The sequence below is a fragment of the Cervus canadensis genome, chromosome 4, assembly GCF_019320065.1.
Source record: "Cervus canadensis isolate Bull #8, Minnesota chromosome 4, ASM1932006v1, whole genome shotgun sequence".
In the NCBI taxonomy this organism is placed as follows: Eukaryota; Metazoa; Chordata; class Mammalia; order Artiodactyla; family Cervidae; genus Cervus; species Cervus canadensis.
In genome coordinates this window covers 77,569,644-77,587,476 of record NC_057389.1, presented here as the reverse complement: position 1 = coordinate 77,587,476, position 17,833 = coordinate 77,569,644, and the positions used below count along the sequence as shown (strand labels likewise).

At 36.5% G+C, this 17,833-nt stretch overlaps 1 long non-coding RNA gene across 1 annotated transcript in view; it reads right to left on the bottom strand.

Moving 5' to 3' along the window:
- The window catches only part of LOC122440097, a 73,044-nt gene extending 55,589 nt beyond the window's left edge, over nucleotides 1-17,455 (bottom strand). The window contains exons 1-2 of the long non-coding RNA XR_006269046.1: nucleotides 17,227-17,455; nucleotides 10,759-10,885 (exon numbers count right to left, since the gene is read on the bottom strand). This is a non-coding gene — a long non-coding RNA (uncharacterized LOC122440097). The remainder of the gene's footprint in view (nucleotides 1-10,758; nucleotides 10,886-17,226) is intronic.
- Nucleotides 17,456-17,833: the final 378 nt, after the last annotated feature.

Below are 17,833 nucleotides of genomic sequence, written 5' to 3'. Positions count from 1 at the left end.
GAGAATCAGACATTAAAAATGCATATGCATAATAATAACTCCTTGTGTGACTTCTTTTTTTTTTTTTTTTTGTTTTCTTCCTACTGAGTGATTTAACAATTACCATGTTGAGATGCAACTGAGTCTGTTCAGCTAGTGTTTGTGTTTTGACTTTTTGACAACTAGAATATAAAGCCAGGGGAAATGCAGAAATTATTTCCAACATCCCTGGGTAACTTGGGAAAATAGCTCTTTAAATAAGCTATTAGAGTAAGGGGAAACATGCTACATTATTTGGAAAACAACTGCTGTTAAACGCTGTGTTTTAAAACAACAGCTATTACTAGACTTAAAACAGCGAGGTCAGAGTGTTACAATGGCACCTTGTCGGTCTGGACCTTAATGTTATATTTACAGTTGCTACAGTGACAGGGTCTGGCCTTCCCAGTGAGAGCAAGGGTAGGGAATACAAGAAAGGACCATCAGAGCACAGGACCCTCCCTTCAGAATTGAGTGCTTCTGTTGATTATCAAAAAATAAAAAGGAATTAAAAAACTATGTCATTATTCTCTTGTCCCTAAGTTTTCCCTGATAAAGATATCTTTAATTTTCAAATACCCCCAAGTGAACCATATTAATCTCCCAGCACATTAAAAATTTTTTAATTTACCTGACCTTTCTCCCACTCACATGGTACGAGTCTCCTGGAAAACTCAGGACTCATTCTAATTTCAGGATTCAAAGGAGCCAAGACAGCTATCAATCACATAAAAGTACTTCCAGAGGCGTAGGGTAGCAAGACCCCTGAGGTCACTGGTGACCTTGATAATGGTCCAATATTTTATCCATGTCTCTAGGATGTCTGTAGAACTTCTACACTTAAATATCTCACACTAACTACGCATCCGGAGCTGACTCCATGTAGACGATCCTCACATCCTCCACTAGGCATCTCTACCCAATTCTTTATCATTATTAATTATACCACTTTCCAGTTCTCAAAATCTTTACCACTTTGCAGTGTTCTTTCTCTTCCCCACAACTGAAACCACATACATATATTCTCACATTTGTGTCTGTTCAGTCATATGGTCCTCAATAGTCATTCTGGGTTTGTTATTCCATTTTCAAAATAACTCATCTAAATTAACCTGTGTTATCACCTGACCTTCTGCAACAACACCCCAAGAAGATATTTCTGTCTTCAGTATCTGCACATGTCAACATACCCAAAGCTGCTGAAGATATTTTCTTTAGTATATGGTTACACTACAAGCCTCTGAAGCTTATAAACATTGTAATGTTTTTCATCATCCACTGTTTCAACTCAGAAGTTTCCTGCCTAATTTTGAGGATGTTTGTCAAAGTTCTTCACTCCTTCCCTCTCTATCTCGTTATCCCGCATAATTTTCCCTTCTCAACAGCATGTTTTGCATGTGTTGTCTCTCTCTGCATATAATGCTGTCTTCTTTCCTCAGCCCTTTTATTTTCCTAACCTTCACTAAAAATTTCCACCTACTTTAAAAATAATAAAATGTATTATGTGAAAGAAAAAATAGGCACAAATTTGGCAAATACACCCCAAAATGTTAAACAAATTTTAAAACATTAGAAGTGAGAAAGGATCATAAATAAATGGGGAAATTTTCCAAATAACAAAATAATTACAGATATAAATATATGAGTACATTTTAAAACCTAGATGAAATGAAAAATATTTAGCAAAATGAAAACTTAAAAAGAAAAGCTAAAAAATCCAAATATATCAGTCCAATATACAGATATATATGTACATACATATATATATATATATATATATATATGGAGTCAATTTGTTCTATACAGAAACCAACACAACATTGTATATAAACTAAACTTCAGTTAAAAAAATTTTTAAGACAATCCATGATATCAAACCTCCTCCACCTCCTAAAAAAAGCATTTGATACAGATATCTTCTTGGGAGACTTAAGACACAATGTATAAATTCAAAATTAAAAAAATTTTTCAATAACATGTAAAAAAATTTTTAATGTCCTAAATAAATTTGCAAATTACCAGAACTGATATTAAGTCAAAGAAAAAAAGGATTAAAACATTATATGCAAGCCTCACTTATGCATGCAAATATAAAATTCCTAATTAAAATATTAGTGGAATTATCCAAAAATGTATTAAATGAATAATATAAAGTAGGATTTTAAATATCAATGTCACTATTAGTAATGAAATTCAGTACATCAACAGAATTAAAAACTAGAAAGAGAATTTCCACTTCTGCAATGGAGTAAATGGTAGCAGACTTGCTGCCCCCACTATAAGTAAATAGAAAATGGGATAATTTACAAGAAGCATCTCTTTTCAGACATTAAGCACCAGGCAGCACATGACTGCGATCCCTGAAGAGAAGGAAATTACTGAGGCAAGTCTTACAGTCATACTGTCTTTCTGGCTGTAGACCTTTTTAGAAAAAAAAAATCATAGTTCATAGAGTGGGACTCCAAGCAAATCACACCAAGTGGCTCAGCAGCAAAGAATCTGCCTACACAGATTCAAGTCAATGTATGGCAAAACCAACACAATCCTGTAAAGTAAAATAAATAAATAAAATAAAAAAAAAGAATCTGCCTACAATGCAGGACATATGGGTTCAACTCCTGGGTGGGGAAGATCCCCAGAGAAATGGCAACTCACTCCAATACCCTTGCTGGGAAAATCCCATGGACAGAGAAGCCTCCAGGCTACAGTTCATGGGGTTGCAAAGAATTGGACACGACTGAGCACAGGCACACATGTTACAAAGCCAGGAAGCAAAGAAATATAGGGAATTTTTAATCTAAGCAATCTCCAAGTTCACACAGAGCTGAGAGATATATATGTTCTGCTAAGTCATAATGAAGAGACCTCACTGATAGCCCAGCGTACTAAGGAAAGATCTCCAAAGGGTTGTTTGAATAGCAGAGCCAAATCAGCTAAATAAAAAGAAAAACATCAGGAAACTTGAAAACACAGAGTTGCTAATTATCCAAACTGAAACACAGATGAAAAGTCAGAACTAATTATACACCATCTATTAAAAAAAAAATCTATGACTTTAAATAAAGTTATGGAATGATTAAAGGTGAAACAATGGAAATAAATACATGAAAATTTAATTTAAAATAATGCTAGAGTAGTAATATTAGACACAATAAATTTCCAAGCAAAGGATATTACCAGGAATAAAAAAGATCATTTCAAAAGATAAAGTTGAGGATTTGAGAGGATAACAATCCTAAATTTTTATGTCATCAATAGCAGAGATTAAAAATACATAAAGCAAGCATACACAGAAATGGAAAAAGAAATAGAAAAATCCACAACTATATACAGAGATCTCAACACCTTTTTCTTAATGATTGAAAGAGTAAGTAGATAGAAAATCAGTAACAATATAGGATATCTGAAGACTACTATCAATAAACTCAAGCTAACTGATATTTAAGGAAGATTCTCCTAATAACAGCAGAATATACATTGTATCCAATTTCACACAGAATACTTCCTAAGATAGATCATAATCTAGACTACAAAATGAGTCTCAATACATTTAAGAGAATTCAAGTCATACAAATTATGTTTTCTGGCATATGGAATTATATTAGAAACTGACAGGAAGAAATCCCCCAATACTTGGAAATGTAATAGCCACATTGCTAAATAATTCGTGTGTCAAAGAAGAAATCACAGGGGAAACTGAAAACTATTGATATCTTGAACTGAATGAAAACACAACATATCAAAATTTATATACTGCAACTAAAGCAGTGCTTAAAAAGTAATTTATAGACATAAACTTTTATTAGAAATAAAGTAAGCTAAGTTTCTACTTTAAGAAAATAAGAATAAATCAAACTCAATATAAGTAGAAGGAAATTACAAAGATAAAAGCAAAAATCAATGAATTAGAAAACAGAAAAACTAATAGAGAAAAATGAATGAAACAAAGCACTGTTTCTTTGAGAAAATCAATAAAATTAATAAAACTTTAGCCAGGCTGGTCAGGAAAAACAGAAAAAAAAAAAAAAAGCTACCTGTAGCAGGGAGAAAGAAGGGACATACCTACTAACATTAAAAAAGTAATAAAGGAATATTATAAATAATTTTATGTCACTAAATTTGACAACCTAGATAAAAATGAATAAATTAACTGAAAAACAAAAACTATGAGAGCTCCCTCAAAAAGGATAAATAAGTCAAACAGTCCTATAAGTATTTTTAAAATGAATTTGTAGTTAAATATCTCACAGAGAAAATCCCAGGCTTTGGGTGGCTTCACTGATGCAATCTATCAAACTTTTAATGAAGAAATAAAATAAATTGTTTGCAAACTCTTAGAAAATTAAGAGGAGGTAACACTTTCCAACTCTATGAGTCCAGAAATACACCATTAATAAAACCAGATAACAATATTAAAAAAAAAGGACAATCACTGAACAATACCCCTCAATTATATAGAAACAAATTCTTAAAAACTTAATGAGTTGAATTCAGCAATATATAAAAATAATAAGAAAGTATAACCAAGTGAAATGCATCATGGGAATGTAGAGTTGCTTTAACAAAATAAAACTAATCAGTGTAGCTCACCATATCAACAAATTGAGACAGAAAAATCATATGATAACCTAAATGCACAAAAAGCATTTGACAAAATTCAAAATTCACTCACAATAAAAAACTCTCTAAAAATTAGGAAAAGAAGGAAACTTCTTCAACCTGATAAAGAGCACCTATTGAAAATCTAGAGTTGACATCACACATAACGGTGAAACAGAGCAATTTGCCCCTAAAAATAAAGGCGTACATACTTTACTAGAGGTCTCAACAAGACAATAAGGCCATAAAAATACTATGCATGAATATAATATGTACTACAAGTAATATACAAAAATATAAAATATTTTAATATTCTTATGTTGGAAAAAGCTTTTCTAAGCAAGACATATGGAGAAGGCAATGGCAACCCATACCAGTACTCTTGCCTGGGAAATCCCATGGACAGAGGAACCGGGGAGGCTGCAGTCCATGGGGAATCCCAGGGACGGGGGAGCCTGGTGGGCTGCCGTCTATGGGTTTGCACAGAGTCGGACACAACTGAAGCGACATAGCAGCAGCAGCAGCAAGCAAGACATATAAAATATAGAAAACTTAAAAGAAAGATAGACAACATTGCCTACTTAATTTTTTTTAAGTTTATGTAATAAAGGGTGTGATCAAATGGACATTTCCATAGACCTTGAGTGAAAATAAAAATTGGTACTGTTTAAAGAGTTGTTTGGTAGTGTCTAGAATACATCATGAGAAATGCTGGGCTGGAAGAAGCACAAGCTGGAATCAAGATTGCCGGGAGAAATATCAGTAACCTCAGATATGCAGATGACACCACCCTTATGTCAGAAAGTGAAGAGGAACTAAAAAGCCTCTTGATGAAAGTGAAAGAGGAGAGTGAAAAAGTTGGCTTAAAGCTCAGCATTCAAAAAACGAAGATCATGGCATTCAGTCCCATCGTTTCATGGGAAATAGATGGGGAAACAGTGGAAACAGTGTCAGACTTTATTTTTTGGGGCTCCAAAATCACTGCAGATGGTGATTGCAGCCATGAAATTAAAAGACGCTTACTCCTTGGAAGGAAAGTTATGACCAACCTAGATAGCATATTAAAAAAGCAGAGACATTACTTTGCCAACAAAGGTCCGTCTAGTCAAGGCTATGGTTTTTCCAGTGGTCATGTATGGATGTGAGAGTTGGACTGTGAAGAAAGCTGAGCACTGAAAAATTGATGTTTTTGAACTGTGGTGTTGGAGGACTCTTGAGAGTCCCTTGGACTGCAAGGAGATCTAACCAGTCCATCCTGAAGAAGATAAATCCTGGGTATTCATTGGAAGGACTGATGCTGAAGCTGAAGCTCCAATACTTTGGCCACCTCATGCGAAGAGCTGACTCATTGGAAAAGACCCTGATGCTGGGAGGGATTGGGGGCAGGAGGAGAAGGGGACGACAGAGGATGAGATGGCTGGATGGCATCACCGACTCGATGGACATGGGTTTGGGTGGACTCCAGGAGATGGTGATGGACAGGCAGGCCTGGGATGCTGCAATTCATGGGGTCCCAAAGAGTCGGACACGACTGAGCGACTGAACTAACTGAACTGACCAACATTTTAAAATGCGTACGCACTGTGACCCAACTATTATACTTCTAGATATCAAAATATAGAAATAGTCTAACATGCACACAATAAGAGGAATTATTGAGGTCAACTACACCCAAGGATCTGCAGTATGCAAACTTTAGGTTCAAATCCTACTTCCAACTCTGTTAACTCTGGGACTCTGGGTAAGATGCAAAATCTCTGAACCTCAGTTTCCTCATCTATTAAATAGAGGTAATAATAGGAGCTATTTTACAAGTTCATCAGAAAGAAAGAATCAAATAATTCATGTGAAAGGTTTAACACATTGTATGGCACAACATAAGCTTTCAATTAAAAAATTTGTCTTTGTACTCTGCTGTGGTTCCCAGAACTTAAAACAGGCCCATCGTATCACAGGAGATTCCAAAATACTTGTTGAATGAATTTCACATTGTTACTTCACCAGCAGGCCTCAATTCCTCTGGGAAAGCTCTGTGACGGACCCTGTCATCTCTCTGATGTGCCTCTCAGCCCCCCACCCTTCAAGGATGAAACACTTATTACCGAGATATTGGGAGTGCATCCAGTGGTCCACTGTCAACCCTTTCAGGAACTGTCTTAAATGAAGAGAGCCAGCTGGTCCAGGGACACACCCGAGTTCCAGGGCAGTCCACATCAAGTGACTTGTTGACATGAGGACTGAAAGCCCAGACCCACCGTCCCAACTTAGTAGGGCTTTGAGAAGTCATCCTATCTTCAGAATTCCCTAGAGGATCACCTGATGTGTCCACTAACACAGCATTGCAAATGCTGCCAAATCTTATCCTGCCAAATCCCACTTCTCTTCCTTCCCTCTCAGGAGTTCATCCCAAGAACATGCCTTAATAAATGCCCTAAATGCTAATCTTTGAAATGGCTTTTCAAGGAACCTAATCTGTGACAGTCTCTGAAACCTAAATATAATTTAGCACAAAATCCTTTTTTACTGTTCTAGTGTTTTTTAATCACAATTTGTGAATAATATTAAGAAAAATAAAATAGCAATTTTGTGATTATTTAATATCTCCTTGGTGCAAGCTAAGCACAGAATCTGCTTTTGTTCAAAATGTCATATTTTGTTTATCATAGAATTTTTAAATTTTATTTTTTTAAAGTGTATAAAATATTATTTATCTTGATTGCATGAATGCTCAGTCACTCAGTCATGTCCAACTCTTTGTGACTCCATGGACTGTAGCCCAACAGGCTTCTCTGTCTAAGGGATTTTTCAGGCAAGAATACTGGAGTGGGTTGCCATCTCCCCTTTCAGGAGATCTTTCCAACTCAGGAATCGAACCCACCTCTCATGTGTCTCCTGCATTGGCAGGTGGATTCTTACCACTCAGATACCTGGAAAGTCCCTTGTCTTGATTACTGAGCTTAAATTTGGGGCCTAAGACAAATGGCTCACTCACCTCGCCTGGTTCCAAATCTGGCAGGAACCATATATTTTTATTATTGTTTATTTTGTGTTTTGTGTTCATTTTTGGCATACATAAGACAATATCTGACATGTAATAATCCCCCAAAATATTAGATAAATAAATTAATGAATTAACTGCAAGGATTTCCATCACAATGCTAGTTGTGATAGAAAAATATACCAGTAAATGAAAGTTTTAATTATGATACATTCATGCTATGTAAAATTTTTCAAAAGGATAAAACACATGTATACATATGCTAACATGAGAAAAGTTCTAATACATATTGACAAGTTAAAAGTCATATTCAGAATAATGTATATGGTGTATCATAAAACATAGATGATAGACAAAGAGATGCCTGAATAGAGAAATAGTGCATTACATAGTAAATGCTAACAGAAGTTATCTTTGGATAAGTGAGTGGAATAGTAAGTTGGGGGAAAGTTATGAGGGAAAATTTATACCCAATACTGTAAGTAATTCTGAATTATTTGCACTTTCAGATAACTTGTAATGATATATATATTTTTAAGCTTTTTAGAAAAAAAATTCAAAAAATTTACCACCTCCTGAAGCCCACCTTGAGGGAATACTGTTGAATACCACCTAACTGTGAGCCTCCTTGGCCTGCTGCACTGGGCCCCCACTTATTTATAGGGTGAATTGTAAAGTTCAAGTAACTCACATCTATGTATATTCTATCTCATCCACCAGATTGAAAACTCCTTTGAGGATGAAGCTTATACTTCTGTTTCTGATGTCTTTCCAATAAATTATCTCAACAGTATTCTATCCAGAGTTGTATCTGACTACCTCAAAAATGTGAGGCCATGTGGGTCTTGTTCACTGTATTTGTATATGGCACACACATCAATTACTATGGGATTTCCCTTTATATACATGCAAGAAACTAGAGTGTGTAGGCAGGTGAACCAAAATCATAAAAACAGTTAGGAGCCATACTTAGACATTCTGCAGGCTACATTCCCGTAGCAGTTTCTATGTACCAATACTACTTATGCTAAAAGTAATACAATATCAAAGGATATGACTTAATGCCAAGCTCTAAGAGGAATGCCTCTGACACAACATTCAATCTAACATGTTGTCAAGCAATTTCTATTACCTGTAAAATGTTCCCTAAAGTATTGAGTCAGATTAAAGAGACAACAATAACTAACAACAGATTTCAAAGTGAGGTGTCTGGTACAAGGATTTAATCTTTCTTCATCTAATTCCTGACTCTAGAGAACATTCAACATGTTCCTTGGGATCCTGAAATTCCCATGGGGAGTGGATAAGTGATGCCAATAGGCATGACTGAAGATCTGGAGGAGACAAAGTCCTCAAATAACCTTCAAAGAACCGGGTCCGTGGAGGTTTACCATTATGTTTCTCTTTATAAATTTCCTGCAGCTTCTATCTACACTGGATTACATTACAACATATTCAAAGTTGACTTATGCTCGTGCACAGCCTGAAATAAATAGAGTATGTGCTGACATGAGTTTAAATCTCCGAATGTAGAAAGATTCAATATGTCAGTCTTACTGTAGTATTACCTGCTGACACAGCACTGAATTTAGTGATCAACTGCACTTAAAATTTCACTGTTCTCATGCTCGCATTCAGATATAGAATCTAGTTTTCTTATCTAGATTGCAAAACTATTTGGATTCTAAAATTTGGATAGTAGGATGGGGAGGACAAGTGCATTTAGAAAAAGTAAGTGGATATGGGGGAGGTTTGGGAATCTGACATCTGAAAAGGATAAATTTTAAAAGCTCTTCTTAACTTCCAGCTAAAACTAGTCATCTTCATTTAATGCTCCTATTAAAAATAAATGTGATGTAACTGCAAACATGTTAAGATTAACCAATACCCAGAAGACAAAAAGGAGCTTCCCAAGTAGCACTAGTGGTAAAGAACCCACCTGCCAGTGCAGGAGACGTAAAAGACACAGGTTCGAGCCCTGGGTCAGAAAGATCCCCTGGAGGAGGGTATAGCAACCCACTCCAGTATCCTTGCCTGGAGAAGATTGTGGACAGAGGAGCCTGATCGGCTACAGTCCATAGGGTCGCAGAGTCAGACACGAATGAGTGACTTAGCACGCATGCACACAGGAGACAAGAAACAGTCAGAGTTTTCTGGTTTACAGTGAAATAAGTATGCTTCAAACTATTCTTTTTAAAAATAAAAATCATCACTTGGCACTTACCATTTGTTCATTACCCATCTGTCAGTACTTCAGTTGTGCTGTGCTGTGCTTAGTCGCTCATTTGCATGTTACTCTTTACAACCCCATGGATGTAGCCCATAAAGCTCCTCTGTCCATGGGGATTCTCCAGGCAAGGATGCTGGAGAAGGTTGCCATGCCCTCCTCCAGGGGATCTTTCCAAACCAGGGATCGAGCCCAGGTCTCCCGCATTGCAGCCAGATTCTTTACTGACTGAGCCACCAGGCAAGTGACTGAGTAACCTGAGTTACGATTTCTCAGATCACCAAAATTTATTTGTGTATTTTATATTTTTTCCCTGAAGGGAGCTGAAAGTGCATATGATAAGTCAATACACACATAAAAAGCACAAAGAAACCAAACAACATTTAACATACTATTTAAATAACCAACACCCAATTCTGCTTGGGACATTTTAGACCTAATGTCCGCTCAGAGAAATACTGATTCATTTTAATAAGATTCAGGGCACAATCAGACTGGAAAGACACACGAATCATACCAAAAATAAGCACAATATTAATTAACAAACTGGAGACATTCATATCATCAAACACAAAGGACACATTTTGGATGAATCTGTTTTACAGGAGAATAGTCAGTTACTTAAGGCTAGAGGTCCTAGTTTAAGACTGAGGACTGTTTCAAGTATCTGTTCCCCTAGAAAATTTAAAATAACAACCAAGATGTTGAAGGTTTCCACCCACTGGGAAGATAATAAGGCCAGTAAACAGACACATAAATAATGATACAGGTGAGAAAACTTCTTCCTCCCTCCCTTCCTACAGAACCCTTAACTTAAATCCAAAAGAGTAACGAATGGCTTCATCATAACATCAGAAGTGAATTCTAAATGCAAAGTCGTATGTTTCTTGAACAGCAGTTCTCCCCCTCCACTTACCAAAATCATTCTGGAAGCATGATGAGAATAAGTAAGGGCTTTGGCTTCAGAAAAACATATTTCTTTTCTTTTCATCTTCCTATTTTTCAGCCAGTTAGTCACTTTTGTTGAGCCTCAGTTTCCTCATCTGTAAAATAGGGACAGTAACACTTTACTTACAACATTTGAGGATCAAATGAGATGTCTGTACAGCAAAGCACATAATACGTTGACCCTGTACATGAGGTTGCTCAGAAGGCTTACTTCTTCCTATTGTTTTCATTTTGTATGATTGTGTCTTTACACAGTGGAGCATACTTTATTCATAACAAGGGCATCAGCAGTCTCTACCATACTGGGAAATCTTCACAGGTACAAAGAAGCATCTCATATTACTACATTAATGAATTATAACTCTGAGTTACCAAAATGATGACCAAAATCATTCACTTAGTGAGGACTCAAGTTTCTGAGTCCAAATTAATATTTATCTCTTCTATTATTAAATAAGTAACTAATTGGGTAAATTGGGTAAAATGTTGAAAGAAAAGAAACTGCTATTAAAGACATATCATTTTGATCAAATGAACTAAGCTTCCCTGATTTTTACTTTATTATGATGTATACAGAAATACACATGTCAGTGTTTCAGTGCTAGCTTCCTTAATGTTCTATTTTGGAGAGATTTTTTTTTTTCAAATGTTCCTTCCTTAAAAAACTCTGACTGATTTAAGCTTGTTGCTTAGAACAAAATACCAGAATGACAGTTAAAATACTGAAACTCTTCATATATTAGGAAGACAATAAATACCACCAACAAATGTATAAATAATAGAACCCAGAAGACATTTCTGAAAATTTCTTCCTCTTCCCATTCCCACCGAACCATTAACTTACTTCCCTGAGGCATTTGAAAGAGTGACCGGAGTATTAAAAGTGAAAGTGTAGCAAGGTAAGCAAAAAGGAAACAACTGATTCCTCTGGAAGAAAAAAATAAAAGGTGTCAGCACTTAACCAAAGTATGTATCCTATGTATGCACACAAAAGCAAACTTTTACAGGGTTCTTGGCTTTATAAATACTAAAAGAAAGGGGGGAACGCGTGTAATAACTACAGCCCTCTCATTAAAAACAGTTTGGCAGAGGAAAGATGAGTCTCTGCTAAAAGAGCAAATAAGACCTTTTGGGGCCCAACATCCAAAGCCTATCTGACACAGAGGGTTACAGTATGCCACTTAAAACGATGTGCTTCCTGCCCAGGAAATGATATGGATGGCAGGACCTGACTGGGTCTAACACTGGTATAATGGCAGGCTCTGAAGGCTGCTTTATTTGGTAATTGTTTGGGAATAGGTCTCTATACTAGCTACATAATTTCTCCCAGGGATGCTATATCATCTGAGGGCTTCAAGTTCTATTCACCTGGAAAATGTAATCTACAATGAGGGGAAAAGTGTACAACAGCATGACTATGATGTCTCTACAAGGGGAAAACGCCTGCAGTAAAGAACAGCATGCTGATTTAACTGCTGCTGTCAACATTTGCCTCCCGTGGGCCCCAAGGACTAATACACTCTTGCAGGGAAGCAAATTTGGGTCTTATAGACGGGCAAAGCTCCTAGAACTGATTATTCAGTCTAGTCCCCAGGAACTCTTAACACATTTCATATTTTTCAATTTGAAAGAATGGTACTACTTATCTAGAAACCTCCTTTCTCCCAGAAATATAATCCATCAACAAATATATGACATCAGCAAAAAAAAAAAAAAAAAAAAAATAGGAGAATTAGATGTCTTCTTATTTACTGTTTCCTTTTCAGCATCCCATACACAGATATATGTCTAATAGCCAGCAGCCTGTCTAAAAAAACTGATTACTCAGCCAGACTATTCTTGCCTGACCCAGTGAACACCTCAGTAAAATACTGCTCAGTTGAGGTCTCAAACCCTACCAGTTCTCATGACCAGCTTCACAATAGAGTTCATCCCTGGACATTCTGATTTTAGAAAACTGATTTAAAAAAAACACACACATGAACTAAGAGAGATGGATATAAAAATTCAAGTTGTTCAGATGGGTTTTTAGCTCTGGTTAAAAGTTCTGATATATTGGTAAATTTACAATTTTCACCATGATATTATCACTTGATATTACCACTTGTAATTTAACACTTGTTTTAATGCTATAAATTGTCCTGAAACTTTTAGCCAATGATTCAGACGAGGCCAGAGCTAGAAGGAGCCTTAAACAAACTGTCACTCTTTGAAACAGATATATACACCTAACTCTACCAATTTCTATAAAAATTTAAAATTCTGAAGCAAATAAACAAAAATCAAAGATTACACACACCAAGCGAAGTAAATCAGACAGACAAAAACAAACATCATATGTTATCATTTATACATGGAATCTAAAAAAGAATATAAATGAAATTATTTACAAAACAGAAGACTAATAAACATAGAAAATAAGCTTATGGTTATGTAAGCGGAAAAGGGGAGTGGGAGATAAATTAGAAGTTTGAGATTAATAGATACACACTACTATATATAAAATAGATGAACAACAAGGACTATATAGCACAGGAAACTATATTCAATATCTTGTAATAACCTATAATGGAAAAGAATATGAAAATATATATATATCTGTATTTGTGAATCATTTTGTTTTTCACATGAAACTAATACAACATTGTAAATCAACTAAACTTCAATAAAAAATGAAACATAAAAAACTTACACATACAAACTGAAGTGAGAGGACGTTGATTAATCATAGAACACTAGCCTGGGTCATGAGAAAGCTAGTGTAGCCCAGCTAATTTAGGCAAGCTTCTCTCTCATTTCACCTCACACACTCTGCTTCCTTGAAGCTCCAGACACTGTGCTAGGCCCACAGCTACAAGAGTGAATAACACCAACTCCTTGCTCTCAAAGACCTCTCTGTTTACTAACTTTCAATTAAACAGAGATAAAACACAAACCTTTACATAACTCATAATAAGGGTACTAAGTGAGGAGTATATGAGTAGTAGGGGATGGAGAGAGACAGGAAACCTGACTCTCCCTCCAGACGACCTTGGACTGGTGTAAAGATTTAAAGACATCTCAAGCACAGAGGAATTCACACATCTCATGTCATGTGATAAGTGAAGGTTCTGGCCCCAGAAAATTGATAAGGGGATCAAATGATGTCATTTGTTTCAACAGATAAATAAATTACTGATTGATTTAAAATTTGTGAACATTTTTAAAAACCTATAACATGGTCAGATTTCCTGAGAACAGGATGTGTGTGTGTGTGTGTGTGTGTGTGTGTGTGTAGGTGCTCAGTTGTGTCCAACCCTGTGAACAGGATAATCCATCCCAATCCATCCTCTATACTAGAGTGTGTGTGCTTGCTAAGTTGTTTCAGTCATGTCCAACTCTGCAACCCTGTGGACTGTAGCCCACCAGGCTCCTCTGTCCATGGGATTCTCCAGGCAAGAATACAGGAGTGGATTGCCAGGTCCTTCCCCAAAGGATCTTGTCCACCTAGGGATCGAACCCAAGTCTCCTGCGGCTCCTGTGCTGCAGGTAGATTCTTTACCACCGAGCCACTGGAGAAGCCCCCTCCAGACTACGTGGCCCGTCAAACAGGGGCATCGTCACCATGCGCGGTTACAGCACACTTATGCCACGATGGACATGGAGGGTGGACATCTATGTGCACTCAGGGAAATAGAGGGATTCCATTGGCCAACACCAATGGCCACCCAGACTGTGATGCTGCAGGCATTAGACTCCTCGTGAGATGCTCATTTCTCAAACATCATGGCAATAATCTTACAGGGTCGAGAAATTCAATGAAAGCAACTCTTTCCAACTGAAGTTATTGTTCAAGGTATTTGTGCCCAAACTCTCTTTTTAACTCTCCTTGATAAATGGTATTATCTGAACCCCTCAGTGCTTTTTGTTTCTCCCCATGATTTTACATCAAAGAGCCATTATCAAATCATGAGAAGCAGAGTATAAACTCAAAAAACCCTTCCATTCCAGACCTGAATGAAATCCTGAAGGACAATGTCCATGACAGTTTTCTACAGGATTGTGACCGCCATAGAGCACACCCGCCACCCTAAACTCCCCTCCCCACGTGCCAATCACTCCCTTCCAAGACAACCCCGACAGCATTATGGTTACATCCTCAAAAAAAAGAAACAGGAAGTAGGAGTAAAAGTCACTTGATACCCAATCAATCAAGTTTTATCTTTTCTTTCTCCTCTCCCATTCACACTTAAATGTTATCACATAATATCTATATTTAAAAGTTTATGTAATGGTTCCTCTGGTATCTATTACTGAAGTGAAACAATTTTTTCTTTTAACTAGAAAAGATTCCATTCATGTAGTTATTGTTCTCAAATGAGGTATTATAAGGTCTCTCTGACTCTTCAGAGACATGGGTTACCTCTCAGAAAGAAGAGAGGAAAACACTAAAGCAGCTTTAAAACCCCCAATTAAAGTCTCTTTATTGAGAAATCATGCTTGCTTATGTTCTACACCAGAAACGCCTTTTGAATATTCATTCATTTACCTATAAATTTAAATAGCTACTATGTGCCAGGCACTGTCCTAGATGTTTAGCATACATCCGTGAACAAAAAAGGCAAGGTCTTTGGCATCATAGATCATACATTCTAGGGACTTCCCTGGTGGTCCAGTGGTTAAGACTTTGCACTCCCAATGCAGGGGGCATGGGTTCCATCCCTGGCCAAAGAACTAAGATCCTGCATGACACACGACATGACCAAAGGAAAAGAAAAATCTTACATTCTTACAGAATGATACCAGGTTTAGGATAAAAGTGATATTACAAAGAGAAAAAAGGATACACCTGTTAGTAGCGTTGGGGTCACTGTTTGTCCATTTGCAATAAAATAAAATTAGATCTCTACCTCACATTGGACATAAAAATCAGTAATAGGTAGGTAGAAATTTTTTAGAATAAAAGACAGAAGAACATCTGTAGGAACTTAGAAAATAATTTCATAAAAAGGACATAGAGTAAAATCCACATTATTATATTTGATTATATAATAAGTAAAAGCTTTGGCAAACAACAATAAAAATGGAGCCACAGTTTGGGAGAAGGCATACAATCAAGAAACAATTTGTACCCAGGATTCACAGGGCATTCCAACAAATTGATGGAAAACAAAGACTGAAAAATCTAGTTTTAAAAATCGGTAAAGAATATGAGCAGCAATTCATGGAAGAGAAAACCCGGATAGCCAATTAATGAAAAGGTGGTCAGCCCCCAAAGTTACAAGGAAAATGTAAATTAAAATACTGAGATACAATTTTATGCCCATTAAAGTAGCAAATATTAATATTTAAAAGTCAGACAATATCAGGGGTTGATGAAGCAGTGTAGCACTAGAACTTCTCATTCATTGCTTAGGAGAGAGGAGCTTGGTATTCATGCATTATAGAGCGACTTGGTAATATCTAGGAAACTTAGATAACATGTGTGCACAAGGAGACCTGTATGAGAATGACCCTCATATTACTGTGTGCAAAAGCAAAGGCTCAGAAACAATTCAGTGCTCTGTTACAGGGGACTAGATAGATTGTAGCATATGCAACAATGGAAAACTGCCGCTGTTAAAATGAATACATGGGGTCTACATATAATTAACATGGAGAGTTCTCAGAAACAGTGTTGAAAAAAAAAGTTGCAGAAGGAAACCCACAGTATAACACAGTTTTAAAATCCACAAGTATTTGTTAAACAGTCATGGAGGTTTTGGAGTAAGAAATGGCAATCCACTCCAGTATTCTTGCCTAGAGGATCCTATTGACAGAGGAGCCTGATGGGCTACAGTCCATGAGGTCGCAAAGAGTCGGACACAACTGAGCAACTGAACACACACGCACACACACACACACACGGAGGTTTAGATCTGTACAAAAATATTTTACAAACTATCAACATGAAAGACATTAAATTCATGATAGTAGGTATTTCTGGAATGGGGCAAGAGAATAGAGCTAGGGAGTATTCTTAACTCTTAACTGTAATTTTTTTTAGAATCTCCAGTAAAGATGGCAAAAATCTTATAATTTAATAAACATGATCACAGATATCTAAGTGTTCATACTAAACTCTATAATTATCTACAAATGTAAAGTATTTTATAATAGCATTATTGATTTTTAAAGCAGAGAAAAAAATAAAATTAGATGAAATTTGTTCCTTTATACCTAATATAAGACAAAAAGAATTTGAGATGGTGGCCTCACATTATTGTCTCTAAAAAAAGAATTTAAAGAATGGAGCCACACTCTTGCCATTTTCCACTTCCCCCCACCCCCACTCCCAAGGTGACACATTCACCTGGATGTCACTGCAGTGGTTAACTGCTGGCTGCCAATTACATACAAAATCCTTTTGCTATTGCCCCCACCACCTAGGATTGTTTGAAACCATGGAGAAGCCCACCTTCACGAAGAGTCTGGAAGCAGGACAGAAAATACTCAGTTTTGCAGTCAATAGGGAATAAACTAATAAAATTCACTGATCATTTTCCATCTTTTGATATCTTAGTTTCCACCTGGTAATTAAAAAAAAAAAGAATCAAAGTGTGGTTTTGTCCAGAGGGAATATATCACTAACTTTTGTTGCTGTTGTTTAGTCGCTAAGTCATATCCGACTCTTTGCGACCCCACAGACGGTAGCCCACCAGTTTCCTCTGTCCATAGGAATCTCCAGGCAAGAATACTGGAGTGGGTTGCCATTTCCTTCTGTAGGGGGTCTTCCCAACCCAGGGATCGAACCCATGTCTCCTGCATTGGCAGGAAGATTCCTTACCACTGAGCCACCATAGACTAGAAATACATAGTAATAATATTAAATCATTATTCCCCCAACTTTTTCCTCGCAGGAAAGTTCTTAACCCTATCTTAAAGGTTTTTTTAAAACAATGATCTAATTTATTCAACTGTAACTTCCATAGTTAATAAATTCATGTGTCAACTTGTTTTAGGCACTTCACACTGCTTCCTTTGTGAAACGACATCATACTCATGATGGTGAAAAAGATGGTGAA